Genomic DNA, 19,628 nt, shown 5'->3' with positions numbered 1-19,628 from the left:
GTGCAGGGGTGATCGGAGAAAACTTCAAGCACTCGATAATGGGGAACATGAAGCCATCGTAAGCATGAGGGGTTAAATCAATGATGAGGCTTTGTTGTGGGCGAATGGGCAGTATGTGGGAGGTTGCGTGAACAGAAGATGAATCTGTCATTGCTTGAAGAGAGTGAAGAAGACGATGAATAGTGAGGAAGTAAGGAATTTTTGCTCTCTAGGAATTTTGATGGCGGTAAAGAGGTAAATGAAGGATTGTGTTGCGTTTTATACTGGGGTTTAAGGAGAGAGAAAGATCTTCCCAAATCTTCGATTGAGAATGGAAGGGTTTTTCGGAGTTGACGGATGCGTGACAGTTAGGGTTGGTGATGATCACGCATGAGAGAGAGAGTGTCAGACTCCTAAGAACACGCCTCCCATCAAGCGCCGTTTGAATATAAACCGTTTCAAATTCACACGCGCTTCGGCGACGCCATTTGGAGATAAGATGTTTCCAATTCGCACGCGTTCCCTTTTAGCGCCGTTTGAAATCAAATCGATTAGACTCCCGCCGGAGTCAGCATGTCATCATCGTATCCTTTTAAATTGTAACGGCATCTTTTGAACAATGCTCCCACATGAATGAAAATTGATCGCAACCTTTTAATTAACCACCAATTCAATGAAAAATGCCTGTAATTAATAGAACCTGAATTTTGGAAAATCAAAGATCTTCGTGCTAAGGGTGTAAAAGAAATGAAATAAAGCAATACTTTTAGGAAAAATTGTGATGTCAACAAAGACACGAAACAAATGATCCCGGGCACGAATCTCTTCCTCCAAAGTCAAGAGAGACCTTAAAGTGTTTGTGTGGTTTCCCGTTGATTAACGATCAGACACTTATTAAGAAGTGTTGAAAGGCTTCTTTTAACTAGGCTTATTGGGGTGGCTTTCTCTTCAATTCAAAATTCCTAATCTTGATATAAGATAGAAAGTGAATGAAGTACTTGTGAGACCGGTGTAGTCTGTTGAACAAGTAGGTTGTGAATAATTTAAATTGGCTGGGAAATATAAAATCTCAACAAAAAATTTAAAACTGGATCCCAAGGGAAGAAACGTTATTGGTTTTAACAATTTCATAGGAATCACACAACAGAAAATTTGAGATTTCATGAAGATACGTCCGTCAATTCATTTGTGAAAACTAGAACAAGTTAATTGTTCACCGTCAAATCGTATTGGGTATTGAATTTTGGGTTTCACTTAGCTCATAGTGGCACGAAACTAAGATCATAAACACAGAAATTGTGTAACCATAAACCTCAGTGGTAAGTTCTGAGAATCTGAATGGTTACGTTTGTGAAATGAGTGTGATGGAGAAGTGTAATGTAGATGGTGTAAGAAATCAAAGTACCTTTGCTGTAAAAGAAGGACCAAGCAGAAAACTCTTATCTCATGTGAGAAGAGAGTTAGGTAGCTCATGATTAGAATAAATATGAGAGCCTAATCGGGAAGACAAGGTTTGTGTATACCAAGTCAGTAAGGCGATTATTCAGAATCAGGTGAGGCTTTGGACACATACAGCAACATGCTTTTAGGGACAAAATATTTTTGGAGTTTTTGAATTTATGATAAAAAGGAAAAAGAAAAAAATATTTTTGGAATTTTTGATAATAATAATAAAAAAATAAGACATAAAAAAAATACAAAAAAAATGTTGGAACCGAACCCGAGCGTTCGGTTTATTTCGGTTGTGAAAAACTTTGGAACCGAACCCGAGCGTTCAGTCTATTTCAGGTGAGAAAAATTTAGGGAACCGAACCCGAACGTTCGGTATATTTCGGTTACCAAAGAAAATAGGTTTTAAATGGAAAATGACTTTGATAATAAAATAAATGAATTTAGAACAAGTATACATACGATCTACAACCAAGAAAATTACCTTTGATGGATGAGCGAAAAGCAAATTATTCAACCGAACCCGAGCGTTCGGTTCATTTCGGTGCATTAGTACAAGACCTGAATCCGAACCTTCGGTCTATTTCGCTTCTTACTTTTGGTTTTGAGAGATAATTTTTGGTACTGACTCCGATTCCGTCATACCTAGCCCTTGTAGAATTTTGTTGAACGATGCTTCAGGAAGAGCTTTGGTGAAGATGTCAGCCAGTTGATCAGTGGTTCGAACAAAATGAATTTCGACGTTCCCATCTTCCACATGATCTTTAATGAAGTGATACCTCAGTGCTATGTGCTTAGTCTTGGAGTGTTGCACTGGGTTATGACAGATCCTAATTTTACTTTTAGAGTCACAATATAGTGGGATATTTTTCATATTGAGTCCATAGTCCTTGAGTTGACTCTGGATCCAAATCACTTGAGAAGTACAAGAGGCAACTGCAATATATTCTGCTTCAGCTGTAGACAAGGACACACACGTTTGTTTCTTTGATTGCCAGCTGACCAACTTTCCGTCAAGGAATTGGCAGCCTCCCGTGGTGCTTTTCCTGTCTAGTCCACAACCTCCAAGGTCTGCGTCTGAGTAGGCTTGAACGAAGAAGCCTGAGTTGGATGAATACCATAGGCCTAAAGAGGCAGTTCGCTTGAGATATCGGAGTATGTTCTTTACTGCAAGCATATGAGGTTCACATGGATTCGCCTGAAATCTAGCACAGTAACAAACAAAGAACATTATATCAGGCCTGCTAGCAGTGAGATACATCAAAGAACCGATCATCTGGCAATATAGCGTAATGTCAACTGCTGGCTTATCCAAGGATGGAGTGAGCTTGGTGTCGAACGCTATTGGAACTTTAACCTTTGAATCTCCCATCATGCCAAATTTTGCCAGGAGAGTCTTTGTGTAAGTTTCCTGATTAATAAAGATGCCTTCGGGTTCCTGTTTAATATTTAAACCAAGGAAAAAGTTAATTGGACCCATTGAGCTCATTTCAAATTTAGTCTCCATCAGCTTTCTAAATTCAGCCGTTAAGCTAGGATTCGTTGAGCCAAAGATGATATCATCGACATAAATTTGAACAATCATAAGGTGGTTACCTTCCTTCTTACGAAAGAAGGTTGGGTCAACCGAACCTTGTTTGAATTTGGATATCTTTAAAAATTTGGTTAGCGTTTCATACCAGACTCTCGGAGCTTGTATCAGTCCATATACAGCTTTGTCTAATATGTAACAATGATTGGGATACCTTTCATTGACAAATCCAGGAGGTTGTTCCACGTACACCGTTTCTTCAAGTTCTCCATTTAGAAATGCACACTTGACATCCATCTGGTAGACCTCAAAGTTTTTGTGTGCAGCATAGGCAAGAAATATTCTAACAGATTCCAACCTAGCGACAGGAGCAAAAGTTTCTTCATAGTCGATGCCTTCCACCTGACAATATCCTTTCACCACTAGACGGGCTTTGTTGCGTATCACGTTGCCTTCCTTGTCCATCTTATTTCTGAAGACCCATTTGAGACCAACAACTGAGGCATCTTGAAGAGTTGGAATTAGACGCCAAACTTTATTCCTTTCGAATTCATTCAGTTCGTCTGGCATAGCTTGAACCCAATCAGAGTGATCAAGAGCAGTATTAACTGTTTTTGGTTCCACTTTTGAGACGAAGGAGTTAAACATACAAAATTCCACTTTTGAAAATAAGGAAGTTCGTTTTGCCTTAAGTTGTGATCGGGCCAGGACCTTTTCAGAGACATTACCGACAACCTGGGAAACAGGATGATCTCTGGTCCATTTAACAAGAGGAGGGTAATTTGGATCGTAAGAAGGATCCAATTCAGCGTTTACCATCTCTTCTGGTTCAGATTGACTTTCATCATCATAGAGCATATCGGCATTCTCCCCCTCGACAGATGAGCTTTCAGGTGTGTCTTGAGAATCTTGAGCTACAGGGGTTTCGGGTGGTGTCGAGCTTTCGGGTGTTGACGCACCTTCGGGTGGTGAGGCACTTTCGGTTGGTGAAGTGCGTCCGGGAGCAGCTTGAGAATTGTTCTCCCCCTCAACATGTGAGCTCGGCTGTGATGAAGAAGATGGATCCTCCCCCTCAACTGAAGCATTGTGCTGTGGAGGTTCGTTGGAACATGATACTCCTTCATTCATTCGCTTTGCAGCATCTTCGACAAGTTGCTTCATATGATCTACTTTGTTGTCTGCTGCCTTGACTTCCGAGAGAGTGGCCTTCTCTGGTTCATCAAATAACTCGACAAACTTCTCAAAGAGGTTTGCGATCGAGGCTGTGACTTGGCCTGTTTGAGGAAAGATTTCTCCAGCTGTGTCCGCGTTGGCCTTTAGCTTTTTGACATAGCTATCATCAAAAGTCACGTAATAAGTCTCTTCTATTTTCCTTGAGCGCTTGTTTAATACCCTGTATGCTTTAGAATTGAGAGAATAGTGCCGAAATATCCCTTCATCGGCTTTGACATCGAACTTGTTACGATGTTCTTTAGAATTGAAGATGAAGCACCGTGAGCCGAATACATAGAAGAATCTGACATTTGGCTTCCTGTTGTTGATGATCTCATAGGGAGTGAAAGTGAATCGCTTATTGAGATATGACATGTTTTGCATAAAACAAGCAGCAGAAATAGCATCAGCCTAAAAATATAAAGGCAAAGAAGCAAAACTTAGCATAGTTCGGGCCGCTTCACACAAAGATCGGTTTCGTATTTCGACAATTCCGTTTTGTTGAGGGGTGTAGGGAGCTGAGAAGTTGTGACTGGTTCCTTTTTCTGCCAAGAATTCTTCAAATTCTTTATTTTTGAACTCCAGCCCATTGTCGCTCCTGATGTTGCGAACAATTTTCTTCAGCTGTACCTCAACCTGCTTGATGAACATCTTTAGCTTCATAGTTGCTTCAGATTTGTGCTTCAAGAAGAACACCCATGTAAAGCGCGAAAAGTCATCAACAATGACAAGAATATACTTGCTACCGCCGATACTTTCGATAGATGATGGACCACACAGATCAATGTGAATTAATTCTAGTGGTTCAACAACTTTGGTGTTTACAATAGATGGGTGACTTTGACGACTTTGCTTCCCCATTTCACATGCAGCACATAAATGTTCTCGATCGAATTTGAGCAGTGGTAGACCTCAAACATGACCTCCAGTAACGAGTTTATTGATGTCTTTAAAGTTGAGATGAGAGAGCCTTCGGTGCCATAGCCAGCTTTCGTCCGATTGTGCTTTTGATTACAGGCAGATAGCTGGATTCCCTTTGATGGGTTTGAGGTTCAGGGGAAACATTTCACCTTTGCGCTCCGAATGAGAATAAATCTTTTCTTTTTCTTCTCAATTATTTCCGAACCCTCATCATCGAATGAGACCTTGAGACCGGTACCTCCAACAAGCTGAGATACACTGATAAGGTTGTACTGTAGTCCCTCAACGTATGCAACCTTCCTAATCGTAAAATCACCATTTGTTATCATTTCATAGCCTTTTATTGTGCCGAATGAATTGTTCTCGAACTTGACATTTCCACCATTTGAAAGAGACCGAAATTCCCTCAACTCTTGCTTCCTTCCTGTCATGTGACGCGAGCAGCCACTGTCAATATACCATTCTTCGTCAAACTGCTCGTCACTGATAACCTGCAAAAATTAAGCATATTTAGGAACCCAAAGTTTCTTGGGTCCACGTGAGCCTTTCATAGGAACAGGAATAGTAAAAGAGATGTCAATAAGATATGTTCTTTTTATTAACGTTGTCTCATCTTTCTTTTTGATGGTGAAAACCTTAATTTTATTGGGATTTATTGCTTTTGGTTTGGACTCTGGTTTAGGTTTCTGGACTTTGGGAAGATTTTGATTTGTTTTAACTGACGAAACCTTTGATTTTCCTTTCAAATCTGTTGATGATTTAGGTTTTTGAGTGCGAACATAATTGAATTTGGAGTTTGGTTGAGAGGAATTGGAAGAATTAGTTGAAGTAGAAGGAGAGTATTTAGACTGGGATGTTTTCTTGACTTGAGGTTCTAAGTGACTCTTTTGTTTTTGATTATTTGTGGGACCGATCCTAGAACTTTGGTTGCTCTTGCTCTCTGAACCGAACTTATGCTTTCGGTAGCTTGTGTTCACTGAACCGAACCTTTGCCTTCGGTTGTCATAATTTTTAGAACCAAACGTATCCTTTCGGTTGTTATGACCTTCAGAACCGAACCTTTCCCTTCGGTTGTTATTACTCTCTTGCGCTTTCTCAGTACTTTTCCCTGACTTTAAATTTCTGTCATGGTAAGAAAAGTGAGCATTTTGAGATTGCCAAAACTGTATTCTTTCAGAGAGATTCTTCTTGTATCTCTGATTCCTTTGTTGTTTTTGGTTTTTCACCTGCTTCGGCTGACGATGGATATTAGCTTTTCGTTTTTGCTTTCTGTCAGCTGGTTCACTTTGAACTGATGATGTTTCGCTTGAAGGAGTGACTTCATTTGCAGAAGCTCCTTGTTCTTCAGGAACATCTTTTGTACCACTAGTACTTGGCACATCGAAGCTATCAGGCTTGTTCAAAGGCTCTGTCACGTATCTGTCTTTGCTTTTCCATGACGTCCTTTCTGATAGACCAACAGTTTCGTCAGTATTGTCAATAGGAGCTGACCAGAAGAACTCATCACAACCATCAGCATTATCTTCGTTTACAATGGCTGTGAGTTCGGCTGTCTGATGTTCGGTTACACCTGTGACCTTATATACCTGATTTGGAGTCGTTCTAACCTTTTGGTACACGACAGGTTTTTCCTCAAGGATCGGGGACTTTTGTTGGGACAGGCGAGCAAATTCCACAGAATTTTCTGAAATAAGATTTTTGTGGTTTTTGGGTTCGCTCTTGACAAACTCAGAACAGTCAACTTCATCCTCTACAGAAATTTCACTCATATCATCATCCTCATTAAGCTCAGATGCATTTTCAACATTAATTTTATTTTCCGAGCTCAAGTTGGCACTCAATGAGTCAAACTTTTGTATGGTTTCGGTCCTTAATTTCAGTTTGTCATTTTCATCCAAAAGATTTTTCAGCATGTCCTTATGGTCCTTGGAGTTAATGAAAGATTCGATTTTGTCCAGACCATACATATATGTCGGATTAACATCCTCAGACGAAACCACACTTTCACAATTATATGCTTCAGCGTCGATTTCATCCTCCTTAAACTCAAGGAAGGGCAAAATCATGTGATGAATTTTCTGCCCTATTTCACAGTTTAAATCAAGTTGAGTGATATTATTGTAAAGACGCTTAGCAATCAAACAAAAAAACATTTCGCTGTTTTAAAAGTTTGAAATTGTCTCTTTGTAAATAAATCTTTTCGTCCTTGGTTTTGATTAACTCCGACTCCTTCAGCTCGATCCACATCCTCCGCTCCTCACTTTTTGAAGACACCCTGCTTATTTGGTCAGTTAGGTTAGAATTGGTGACCCGAGTTTGAGTTAAGCTACTGTCTAGATGAGAGATTCTTGAATTCAAATTTTTTAATTCCTTTTCGTATGAACATTGTGGGACTTTGAATGAAACAAAAACGGATTGTACCTTCTTGATCAGTTCATTAAGCTCGTTGAACTGCATGCTGAGCGGTTTTGCTGTAAAGCATAAGTCCTGTTGCTCCTTCGTGTCTTCATTCCCACCATCTGTGTTGTATCCCCTCATCTGAGATACATCAGACACCATCAAGCATTTGCCACCGCTACCCTCATCTTTCGCCACATAAGCCTTTCCATGAGAAGGCTTCCTTACTTCATCATCCTCAGAGTCAGTTGACCAGACCTCCACGCCTCCGAACTCATCATCTGCTGCCGAACCCTGCACAATTAAAGCATTCATTGAAGGGTTAGTGACAACTTTCTTCTTCCTGATCTCATCCAGCTTTTTCAGTAACAAAGCTTCTTCATCTTTCTCCTCATCCTTTTCTGCTATTTTCTTGAGGACACAATCTTTTGCATAGAGGTTCTTTCCTCCACAATAATAGCAGCTCACACCCGAACCTCCTTCAGCTTTCGGTTCCTTCTTTGATTCTTCTGCCTTCGGTTCATCTCTGACCTTTTCAAAACTATAACTTCCCTGCCAATTTCGGTTCTTATTGGTGGGAAATCTTTTCTTGATGAACCTCTTGGGGTTTGACACCATCATAGCATAGTCTTCAGAAGTAAGGTCATAGTCCTCCAAGTTGAGGTCTTCATCTTCCATCACCCCTTTGCTTTTGGACAGAAGAGCCAATGATCCCAAGCTAGAAACCAAATTTTTCTCCTGCAAGACAATCTTTTCTTCGGATTTCAAAATCCCTACCATCTTTGGCAATGAGTATGATTTGAATTGCTCATGTGCTTTGACAGTGGACACAATAGCTCTCCACTCAGATCTAAGTCTGTTTAAAAACGTAACCTTTTGTTCAATCAACTTTCTTCCAATGTCATGTTTGATCATCTTGTTAAGAAGATGATTGAAGCGATCGAACGTTTGAGTCACTGTTTCTACGGGACCCTGCTTGAATTCACCAAACTCGGACAAGAGTAAGGTTTGAATGAAATGTTCAAGATCTTCGTCTGTGAAATATAACTCTCACAGCCTATCCCATATTTCTTTCGCAGTGCTGCACGAACTTACCAGCCTGAACATATCAGATTGAAGAGCGAATCTGATTAGTCTCAATGCCTTAATATTGCACTAAAACTTATATTTTTCGTCTTGGGCAATATCTTTAACGTCTTTCAATAGATCATTATACTCTTTCTGAGTTTTAATGATCCTTGAAGTAGCTGAATGAGCGAAAGGTCCAGACACGATGGCTTCCCAGATGAGATATCCGTTGTCCTCAGATCCTATAACATAATCTTCAAAGTGATGTGCCCAAACTTCATAATCCTGGGTGTAAAGGATGGGAATTTTTGTCGTTGATCCAATGCTGTTCGAGATGTTAATTGGATTTGATTGTGACTCGTCCATGCTTGATCGAATAACCTGTTTAAAAGATCAGACTTGTAATGTATTAAATTAGGGAAAAACAAATAAATGCTGAGTTACGTCAATTATGGGATGACGGCTCAATAAATATTGATTAATGCGGAATAACCCCTAATCACAACCTTTTTCACAGAAAAAGATGTGTATGAATTACACAGCCTCCTGCTCTGATACCAATTGTTAAGTTATTAACTAAACTTGAAGATCGATTAGATCTTTGTAACAGGTAGTGCGAAGGACATAAAACAATAAACAAGACAAGGTTGAATCACAATGTGTCGAATGATTAATTCAAAGAGTCCTCAGCAGAGCTCGACTAAGAACTTCCGCTGTAGAGGACTTAGGGTTACAGAACGATAATAAAACTTCTCTGATCAATCTATTCTTTCATTCCTATCGTTCCTCTCGCTAACCTAAGATGCATGCAAGCACCTATATTTATAATAAACCCTATCAAGCTCACGGATGGACAGGCCCATACCAGACATACAAAAATGGACTAACTAGCGAGCCCAATCGACACAATACTTAACAAAACACGACCCAACACACTTTTTATTAAAAGTGTATCCAAAGGTCACTAAAATAATTTAGAGACTATTTGTGGTGTAAAACCTCGTTTATTTATTAGTTAAATAAATAAATTAATGAATGAATGGTAGCCTAAAATAAATAATTATATATGCAGGGTGTTGGGTTGGAGGAGTTAATTGCCACATTTCTATAAGTCGGGGGTTAATAGTGTGTGTTTGGGAACCATTTTATAAACATTTATGAAGACAGGGGCCCCGTGGTAATTACTTGGAATTAATTTTAAAAAGGAAATGAGGTGGAGAGGTTGATTATGTTGTAATTAAGACTTTGGGGGTTGTTTGGTAATTTAAGGGTCGAATTTGAAAAGGATTTCCATGGTTAGGGTAGAAAGGGTAAAATATGGCCTCATTTTGAAAGAATAAGAAAAGGGAGGGACCAAAGGTGTTGTTATGGAGAAAAGTTTGATGGGCTACGGGAGTATAAAACCCATCGCATGTTAACCCTAACCCTGGCATGAAGGCAGCCACCATCATCGGAAGATCTCCAACAGCCACCCTCACCTCTTCAAGTTACAGCCGCCGGAGCCAATTCCTCTACGTCGGAAAGTAAGCAAGGCCGTTGGAGGTTGTTGTTGCTGTGGATCGTCGCTGCCATTCATCGGGATGTTGCAACCGCTACTCTTGTCTCTTCAGTTTCCGGCGCCGCACCACCCTCTTTTTCCATTGTTCGTCCGTTGCCACATCCCGTGCCGCCTTGCCGCTGTTGTTGTTGGCTTTTCGATGAGAAGAAGAAGTCGGGAATCGAAGCACCACAGTCGTCGTCGCTGGTTCGTTTCGCCGGTCTTTACATTGCTGCCATCATCCTCCTCCATGTTCGAAGTATATATATGTATGGTGGGTGTTCTGTCCGTGGGTTTGTGCACGTTTCAATACTTTTGGTGTGTGCTGGTTGGCCGGAAAACCCGAGGAAAACACCATGGCTGCCAACCATGGTGGCTGCCGCCGCTAGTACCTTTTCTGCCACCCTTAACCACCATGAAAGGTGGTTGTGGGTGTGTTTATGGGTGTATGTTCATGTGAAATTGCTGCTACCGGTTTCGTTGGGGTTGTATGGGTGTTTGTGTGGCCGGAGAGTCCATTACCACCATCGTGAGGTGGTGGCTGCCACCGTGTGCCGCTGATATGTGCATAATTAGTTCATATTAAGTATAGATTTTTATTCATTTATTAGCTAAATTATTGCATTTTATGGACAAAAGGTACTTAAAAGTGTTTGAATTATATTTTCAGTCCAAAAATGAAGCTCGGAAGCAGAAGGAAGCAGGAGAAGCGGTTGAGAGATCGAGAATGGAACAAAGAAGAAAAACACTAAAAATAGCACCTACTCGGCGAGTAGGGTCGACTACTCGGCGAGTCCAAGCGAAGATTTGAGAAGATAATGACTCGGGATCCCAGAGACTTATCATAATACGGGGACTGAGAGATGGACTCGACGAGTCGCTACCTGACTCGACGAGTCGATTCGTATATATAAAGATAACTTCACAGAACGATGAGGGAGAATTCTGGGACGATTCAGAAGAGTTTAGCTGCGATTAAGAAGGCAGAAAAACCCTAGAAGACGACGAGAGAGGCTAGAATTCAATCCCGAAGGAGAATTGAGGCAAAATTTCATCATTCCACTTAATCTTTTGTTTTATCATTATGGTTAAACAATTAAACTCTGTTTGTTTGCTGTTATTTACTTCAATTATGAGCTAAAACCTTTAGACTTCTGTTTGGGGATACAAAATTGTTACTATGGTTTGATTAATTGGTTGGATTAATTCTAAGTTGGTGAATTTTTATTATTTTAGCTTGCTAAAGAACATTGTGTGTGAATAATAATTAATTTTCTGTTAATAGGAGGATAATTGATTAGCATGAACATCTATTGATTATTAACCTCATATGCTATGTGATCACTATGCCATATGTCTAGGATTAATGAATATGAAACTAGAGTTAATAAGAGAATTGAGTAAATTCATGTGCAGGCTTGTGTGATGACCATCAACAAGAAGTTAATTAAAAGATTAAATTAGTTAACTATTGCAAGTCTAAATTAACCCAAATAATTGATCTAGTAAATCTAATTAAATTAGACAACTGGCCACTGTTTAAGTTAGTTTATTTGCTAAGGATTAGTGTAGTGAATACGAATCTAATCATTTGAATCGGTAACCAACAAAAGAATTAATCCATTGCACCATTACCTTAAAATCAACCATAGGATCAATTGAGTTGAACTAAACAGAAGTTCCTTCCCAATTATTGAATCTAGTTAAGTCTTTGTTTTCTAGTTCTTAAATTAGTAATAGTTAGCAAGTTTCTAGTCTTGAAAAACTAGAGAACCCCTACTCTTATTAATTAATATAGATAGAATTATTTTTTAGTTTTATTTTGCCGTTCCCTGTGTTCGATACCCTGCTTATCCAACTATACCACAATTGATAGGTTCACTGCCTTTGTGTGTTGTTTTACATTTAAAAGTAGGTTTAAAACTAAGTGAGTTTGCACACATCAAGTTTTTAGCGCCGTTGCCGGGGAACGGTTCTAAAAATTAACATTAAATTCTAATTTAATCGATCCTTTGTGTGGGATTTATCTCACACAAAGTTATTTAAAAGGTAATTCAGTAAGTAGAATTAGTTTTAATAAAATTCCGTTTTTAGAGTAACTAGAATTTTTTTTTTCTGTTTTTGCCTTGAACTCGCCGAGTGCACTCGTGCCGACTCGGCGAGTACATCGCTGTTTCAGCTTTAATTTTTATTTTATTTTTGTTCTTTTTACGCGTTTTCTGTTTTGTTTACAGTTGTTTCATGACCCGAGGATCTGATACACCTCTGGTCCCTCCTCTTGAAGACCCAAAATCCGCACTAAGGATGAGCAAAGGCAAAGCCGTTGGAGAATCCGCTTCTTCAAAGAACTCGCCACTCAAAAACCTCAAGTCCGTTTTCAGCAAGAAGAGGAGCAGCAAATCCGGAGCATCCAGTGCCTCTCTGACAATCGAAGACCCAATTCAAGAAGATATCGAGTACGAGACCGAAGTAGAAGATGAACCCACGTTCGAGCACGACTCCGAGTTTGAAGACGATTTAGTTATCACTATTGCTAATATCGATGATGTCCCCATGGGGGAATGGAAGAAGAGGATGCACGATGACACCGGCCCGGGACTTGTATAGCCCGCAATTCCCGCGACCGCCACTTTCGAACTAAAAGGCCATATTCTCGCTCAACTCAAGGAGATTCCTTTTTATGAAAAGGATCATGAAGATGCCTACAAGCACTTGGACGAAGTGAATGATGTGGCCAACTACTTCAATGTACCGAATGTCCCCCGCGAGACCCAACTTCTTCGCATGCTCCCAGTCACGTTCAAAGGAGCTGCAAAGGATTGGCTAAAGTCACTTCCTCCCGGATCGGTCACCACATGGGCCAACATGAAAGAGGAGTTCATAGACCACTTTTGTCCGCCCTCCAAAATAGCCAAGCTAAAGAAAGCAATTGCCAACTTCGAGCAACAACCCGGAGAATCTCTTTATGAAGGATGGGAAAGGTATAAGAGTTTGCTTAGAAATTGCCCACATCACGACCTTAATAGCCAACAAGAGGTCTCCGTTTTCTATGATGGAGTCAATGTCACCACAAGGCAATTGCTCGATTCTCAAGGCCCGCTCACGAAGAAGGCGCCCCCGGTAATCAAGGAGCTAATTGAAGAATTCTCTAAGAACTCTAGAGAATACCACAATCCAAGAAACGAAGTAAGTCGGGGGGTAGTGAACTCGGCAAATGATAGCATGGCGGCGGTGATAGCTAAGTTTGATAATCTTGATAGGAGGATGACAAAAATGGATAAAAAAATCCATGCTATTCGGGTTGGATGTGAGAATTGTAGAGGGCCCCATCTCACAAAGGATTGTGATTTTGATGAGAATGGAAATAAAAAGGCTCAAGTATTCTATTCAAGTGGTGATCGATACGACAAAAATTGGCGGAAACCGAAGAAAGAATGGCTCCCATACGAAGAATATAAGAAGGCTAAGGAGGAGAAATACAAGCAGAAAGAGAGGGGATATTATCAAAAGGAAGAACCGGTGATAGAAAAGAAAGCTGATTTGGAAGAAATGTTCACTAGATTCATAGCCGCGTCCGAAAAGAGACACAATGATCACGATGATGCAATACATGAGACCAGAAACATGCTAAGGAATCAGCAAGCTTCCATTCTCAACATTGAGAAACAGCCGGGACAACTTGCACACCAAGTAAACGAAAGAAGATCGGGTCAACTTCCAAGTAATACAGAAACCAATCCAAGAATGGAGAATGTGAGTGCAGTGACTTCTAGCAATGAAGAAATGTTCACACATGCACAGAGGATCTCCAAGAGGAAGACAGAAAGGGAAGAAGATTCGGCTCCAGCAAAACCCGACCTGACTCGTCGAGTCCCTCTAATGAACTCAACGAGTTCATGCGTAAATGACAAAACTGTCATTCCCTTAAAGCCATATAATCCCCCTCTGCCATTCCCAATCACAGCCATGCCTGTGGAAAAAGTTGAAGCCTATAGAGCCTTTATGAAGCATGTTAAAGCCCTCCAAGTCAATGTGCCATTTGTAGAAACAATGCTCACAACACCCAAGTACTTCAACTTACTGAAAGGTCTCTTTGCTGCTAGGAAAGACTTGGCTGAAGTAGTGGAAATAATGTTGAGTGAGCTACCTGAAAACAAGGGCGATCCGAGGAGTATTATAATTCCGTGCTAGTTTGGAAATGCATTTGTCACCCAAGCGTTGACCGACTCGGGTGCAAGAATCAATTTGATGCCTTTCTCTTTCTTTAAGAAGTTGAATTTACCGGAGCCAAGATCGGTAAACATGAAGATCCATCTGGCGGACAAAACGACAATTCATCCACGTGGCGTTTGTGAGGATCTTCTCATTAAAGTCGATAAGTTCATCTTTCCAGTAGACTTTGTAGTGGTTGACATGGAAGAAGACCCCAAAATTCCAATCATTTTGGGGATATCATTTTTAAACACCACATGTGCTTTAATTGATGTATGTGAGTCTACACTAACATTGAGGGTAGGTGACCAATCCACAATGTTTAGAGCTGTACCAGAAACCAAGAAAGAAGAGGAAAGAAAAGAAGAAATCTCATTTATCCATTTAGAGGATGAGATACTACAAAAAGAACTTGAACTTTTGCAAGAAGAAGATCCAAACAAATTTTTGCTACCTTCTGGAGAGGATGAAGATGTTAACAAGGACCTGGAGGAGATTGAAAAGCTACTGGAAGGAGCCTACTCGGAAAACACAGAGGAAATAGTGGAATACGATCCGACTCGCTGAGTCAATCTCCTGGACTCGACGAGTCCAGTCGAAATTGCCAACAACTTGGACAACTTAGATCAGCTTGTTGCTAGTTCTATGTATATTCTGGACTTGGATATTTTTCCTCATTCTTTAGAAGAACAACCAGCAGAAGAAGAAATGGATACGGAAGTTCAACACGCCTATATAGCATGTCTTAATGCAATTCCGCTTGAAGAAGGGGGAATCATAGAAGAAGAGGAGAAGGAAAAGGATAAGGGAGTGGAGGCTGATCAACCATCCATTACCAAACCTAGAGCATGCACTTTCACAAAATACGAAGTAATTAAGTTTGAAGGAAAAGAGGTGCAAAAGAAGGTGAAAACGAATGGGGTGAAGAAGAAAAAGAGGAGAATGGAAGCCCAAGCAGCTGAGAATGATGCTGTGAAAAAGAAGAGAGAATCAAAACGGGCTTACAAAAAGAAGATTCACGCTTACAAAACGAAGTACCAACCACAAAGGACTAGGCGTGCATTCCCGATGCTAGAAGATGACGAGACGTAGACGGGAAGGAGTCCAGCTAACGACTCCTTAAAAAGAAGCGCTTGGCAGGAGGCAACCCGTTATTTAGAGTTTGCTTTCTTTTACCTTTTTAAGTTTTGTTTGAATTTTTTTTTTCGACTTTTAATTCTCCAAATCATCGGATATGTCTGCTTGAGAGTGCGTATGGACTAAGTGTGGCGTGAAATAAATTTTCTTTTCTAAATAAATGACAAGAATTTTATAAATGTTGAACTGTTTGCAAGAGACTCGCCGAGTCTGACCATGACTCGACGAGTCCGTTGAAATTTCAGAAAAACACAAAATCGCGACCAGACTCGCCGAGTCTGACCCTGACTGGACGAGTCGGTATTATTTACAGAAAAAAAAAAAATAATGAAGTTACTTGTACAACCAGTAACTAGGGTTTTAACCCTAAAGAAATTAGTTTCTTTTCACAACACACTCGTCGTGCGCCACTCTCCATCTTTTTCTCTCAAGCATTCAAACCTTCTTCCATTGTTCTTCAAGTTTTTCAAGTTCTATCACAAAAGGAAAATGTTTCACAGGGGGCAGGGTTCAAGTGGATGCCAAGGAGATTTTCCTTGGCTAAATTTCCCTCAAATCGAGTCCGCTTCTATTATGACGAGGTGGAAGAAGAAATTGGCTGAAGTAAAGAAGAAGGAAATTTATGTGCCCAACAGAATTGATTGGGGTTGGTTGCAAAGCGTGCGCTATGAGGAGGAGTTGGCTCCTTATCTTTTAAAGGAGTTTGTCTATGACGGAGAGACGATGGTATGCGATGGGTGGAGCCGGGTCTTCCGTATTCAAGAGCCGGTGTATCGGGAGCTTTGCCTGGAATTCTTCTCCACGGTATCTTTTCGTGGGGGGATGATTGCTATCACCCGACGAGTGTTAGTTTCTGTCTTGGGGGCGAGTTTCATCAGTGCTCCGTTGTTGACTTGGCTTGTCGGATGGGTATTTATGATTGGTCATTGGTGTCGACCGCTATTTTCCGTGCATTTATGGAGCACTCTTACAAAGTTTTCCCCGATGGAGTGACGAGCACGGGTTGGTGGAATACGATTGCCAACAAAGTGTACATTCCGAAATTAGCTCAGGAGGGAAGCATCCGATCACCTACACACCGCCTTATCCACCTCCTTATTTCGACCACCATTAACCAAAGGAAGGATGATGACAAGGTTTCTAACCTTGACGTCTTCTACTTATGGAGCATTATCACACCCGATACTTTCTGAAATATTCCTTGGTGTTTAGCTTCATATTTGGCTGAGGGTGTGGTTAAAGACCGCAAGACATCAAAGATTAATGGTGGAATGTTTGTCACACGGCTCGCTAATTCATTTGGGTTGATGACCCGTGGCGCGTAGAACTTGATGACTATGATTCCTACCCCTCCATTCAATCCTATTCTTTTTAGGAGGGCTAGGATCATAGAGGATTATGGTGGAGGTCATTATGCTATCCCGCATGATGATCCTGTTGTTGGTTCTGAGGCGCCGAGAAGGAGGGTCCGGTCGAGGCGAGAACGTGATGTGGAGGAGGAACCGTCGGTGATTCCGGTAGACAATGATGAAGTACCAATGGATTGGTACAATGTTGAGATGAGGCGGTTACAAGATCAAATGGCGCGGGGTATCAATTTTAGCAATCAATCCCATGTCCGGTTATTTGACCATTTCAACATACCGCATATTGATGGTGGTAGCTTCCCGTATATTCCATCGTGGGAAGAGGTGATCAATGCGAGAAAGAGCGGTGCGAGTGGAAGTGGAGCAGTGCCGGATCATGACGATGATGAGGAGGATTAGTTTTTTTATTTTTATTGAACAATTTCAATTTTTATTTTTGTTCTTATTTGGTGTGTTTGGAATTTGTTAAGACTTATTACTGTTTTGCTTAATGTGTGATTGCCTTGATTATTTTTCAGACTTGAATTAGGAGTGCTTGCATAGAAGTGTTAGAGTATAGAGTCAAAAGGGTTATAAGAGTGAAAGAGAGTCAAGAAAGGGAAGCATTAGAGTCAAAGTATCGAGTCCGGTCCTTAGGGATATGAGCGAGTGAGTCCAGAAGTGAGGAGAAATTTTGAAGATTTATTAGAGGCTGGAACAAATGCAGAACGCCATTTTTTCGTCCAGCGGTCTACTCGTCGAGTGCACTAAACTGACTCGACGAGTCACCTAGTATTCTCACACATTCGAAGATGTCCGCGCTTATACTCAACGAGTCTACATACTTACTCGACGAGTCATTTATTTTTATACCAAGGGGACTGCTGATTTGATGCTGATGAGTGTACCACTTGACCACTTATTTCTTTCATGTCGATTCTTGAAGATCTTACACTGTTTCCTCTGCATATTTGGAGCTGCCACACGAGATTTTGATTCCCATGTCATGGATGAGCTGTTCTCATGGCTGAGGTCAATTGAAGATAGAGCTGAAGAAGATATCAACCTATCGATTTCTACCCCAGGGGAGTTTGTTCCAATTCCCTCTATATATTTGCATTTTTAGTTTTTGCATAATATGCAATGAGGGCATTGCATAAAATAAGTGTGGGGTAGGGGTTGGTCACATATTAGAAAACTTAGAATCCTATTTTAGGTATAATTTTAAAATTTTTCATACCAAAAATATTACTAAGGATTTAATTTAGGACATTTTGGTAAAAGTAAAATTAGGATTCCATGTTAGAATTGTGTTGATAATTGCATGAAAACCCAAATGTTTAGTTGAGCCTATATATGTTCTAGTGCATTTGTGGCTTCCTTATTCCAGTGAAATCATGGGACAAAAACACGACCCCGCTTAGCCCGAGGGATGCAACATGTTTAGCAGCCTAAACCTGAAATGTATCCAGGAAGATTGTTATCGTTAGCCAATAAAGGTTGAGATTGAGCGCCCCTGCTTAAGCATGTAGGTTTATTGAGTGAAAAAAAAAGTGAGGTACATGTAAAAAAAAAAGAGAGAATTACAAGAAAAGTTGTAAGAATTTTGGAGCAAATAAAGTGAAGATCAAAAGGTCAAAGTTCCAAGAAATTCAAAGAGTTGAAGATACCAAAAATCAATAAGGGTGATGAATTCAAAGAGATCAAAGATCAAATTACCAAGGAAGTGAAGAATTCGAAAAAGCTCCATAGTGGTATCGAAAAGTTGTAATTCTACATTATGTATGCTTGGGTTGCTCAATTAAAAATACCTTGAGGGTAAGAGGTTTTCTGCAGATGGATTCGGAGGGTTGCATAAAATGAGCATAGTTCGGGGTGAGTGGGCGAATGTTTATGAGGATTGTGAGTATTTGGAGTATGGGGGTCCTTAGGAAAAATTTTAGACACAAATGTATGCGTTGCGGTCTTGGCATAATGGCTGGGTAAGATTGGAGTTGTCATATATGATCCTAACGGTTAAAATTCAGTTTTGCTTGGGGGCAAGCAAAAGTCAAGTGTGGGGTATTTTGATATGTGCATAATTAGTTCATATTAAGTATAGTTTTTTATTCATTTATTAGCTAAATTATTGCATTTTATGGGCAAAAGGTACTTAAAAGTGTTTGAATTATATTTTCAGTCCAAAAATGAAGCTCGGAAGCAGAAGGAAGCAGGAGAAGCGGTTGAGAGATCGAGAATGGAACAAAGAAGAAAAACACTAAAAATAGCACCTACTCGGCGAGTAGGGTCGACTACTCGGCGAGTCCAAGCGAAGATTCGAGAAGATAAAGACTCGGGATCCCAGAGACTTATCATAATACGGGGACTGAGAGATGGACTCGACGAGTCGCTACCTGACTCGACAAGTCGATTCGTATATATAAAGATAACTCCACAGAACAATGAGGGAGAATTCTGGGACGATTCAGAAGAGTTTAGCTGCGATTAAGAAGGCAGAAAAACCCTAGAAGACGACGAGAGAGGCTAGAATTCAATCTTGAAGGAGAATTGAGGCAAAATTTCATCATTCCACTTAATCTTTTGTTTTATCATTATGGTTAAACAATTAAACTTTGTTTGTTTGCTGTTATTTACTTCAATTATGAGCTAAAACCTTTAGACTTCTGTTTGGGGATACAAAATTGTTACTATGGTTTGATTAATTGGTAGGATTAATTCGAAGTTGGTGAATTTTTGTTATTTTAGCTTGCTAAAGAACCTTGTGTGTGAATAATAATTAATTTTCTGTTAATTGGAGGAGAATTGATTAGCATGAACATCTATTGATTATTAACCTCAT

The 19,628-nt window shown here is 40.2% G+C and overlaps 1 non-coding gene across 1 annotated transcript; it reads right to left on the bottom strand.

Moving 5' to 3' along the window:
- Positions 1 to 13,007: 13,007 nt before the first annotated feature.
- LOC111883341 (small nucleolar RNA R71) lies at positions 13,008 to 13,114 on the bottom strand. Its single transcript, XR_002847412.1, has one exon. It is a non-coding gene; the product is annotated as a small nucleolar RNA R71 (small nucleolar RNA).
- Positions 13,115 to 19,628: the final 6,514 nt, after the last annotated feature.

This window comes from Lactuca sativa, chromosome 3 (genome assembly GCF_002870075.4).
Source record: "Lactuca sativa cultivar Salinas chromosome 3, Lsat_Salinas_v11, whole genome shotgun sequence".
NCBI classification, from domain to species: Eukaryota; Viridiplantae; Streptophyta; class Magnoliopsida; order Asterales; family Asteraceae; genus Lactuca; species Lactuca sativa.
This window is presented reverse-complemented; position numbering and strand designations above follow the sequence as displayed.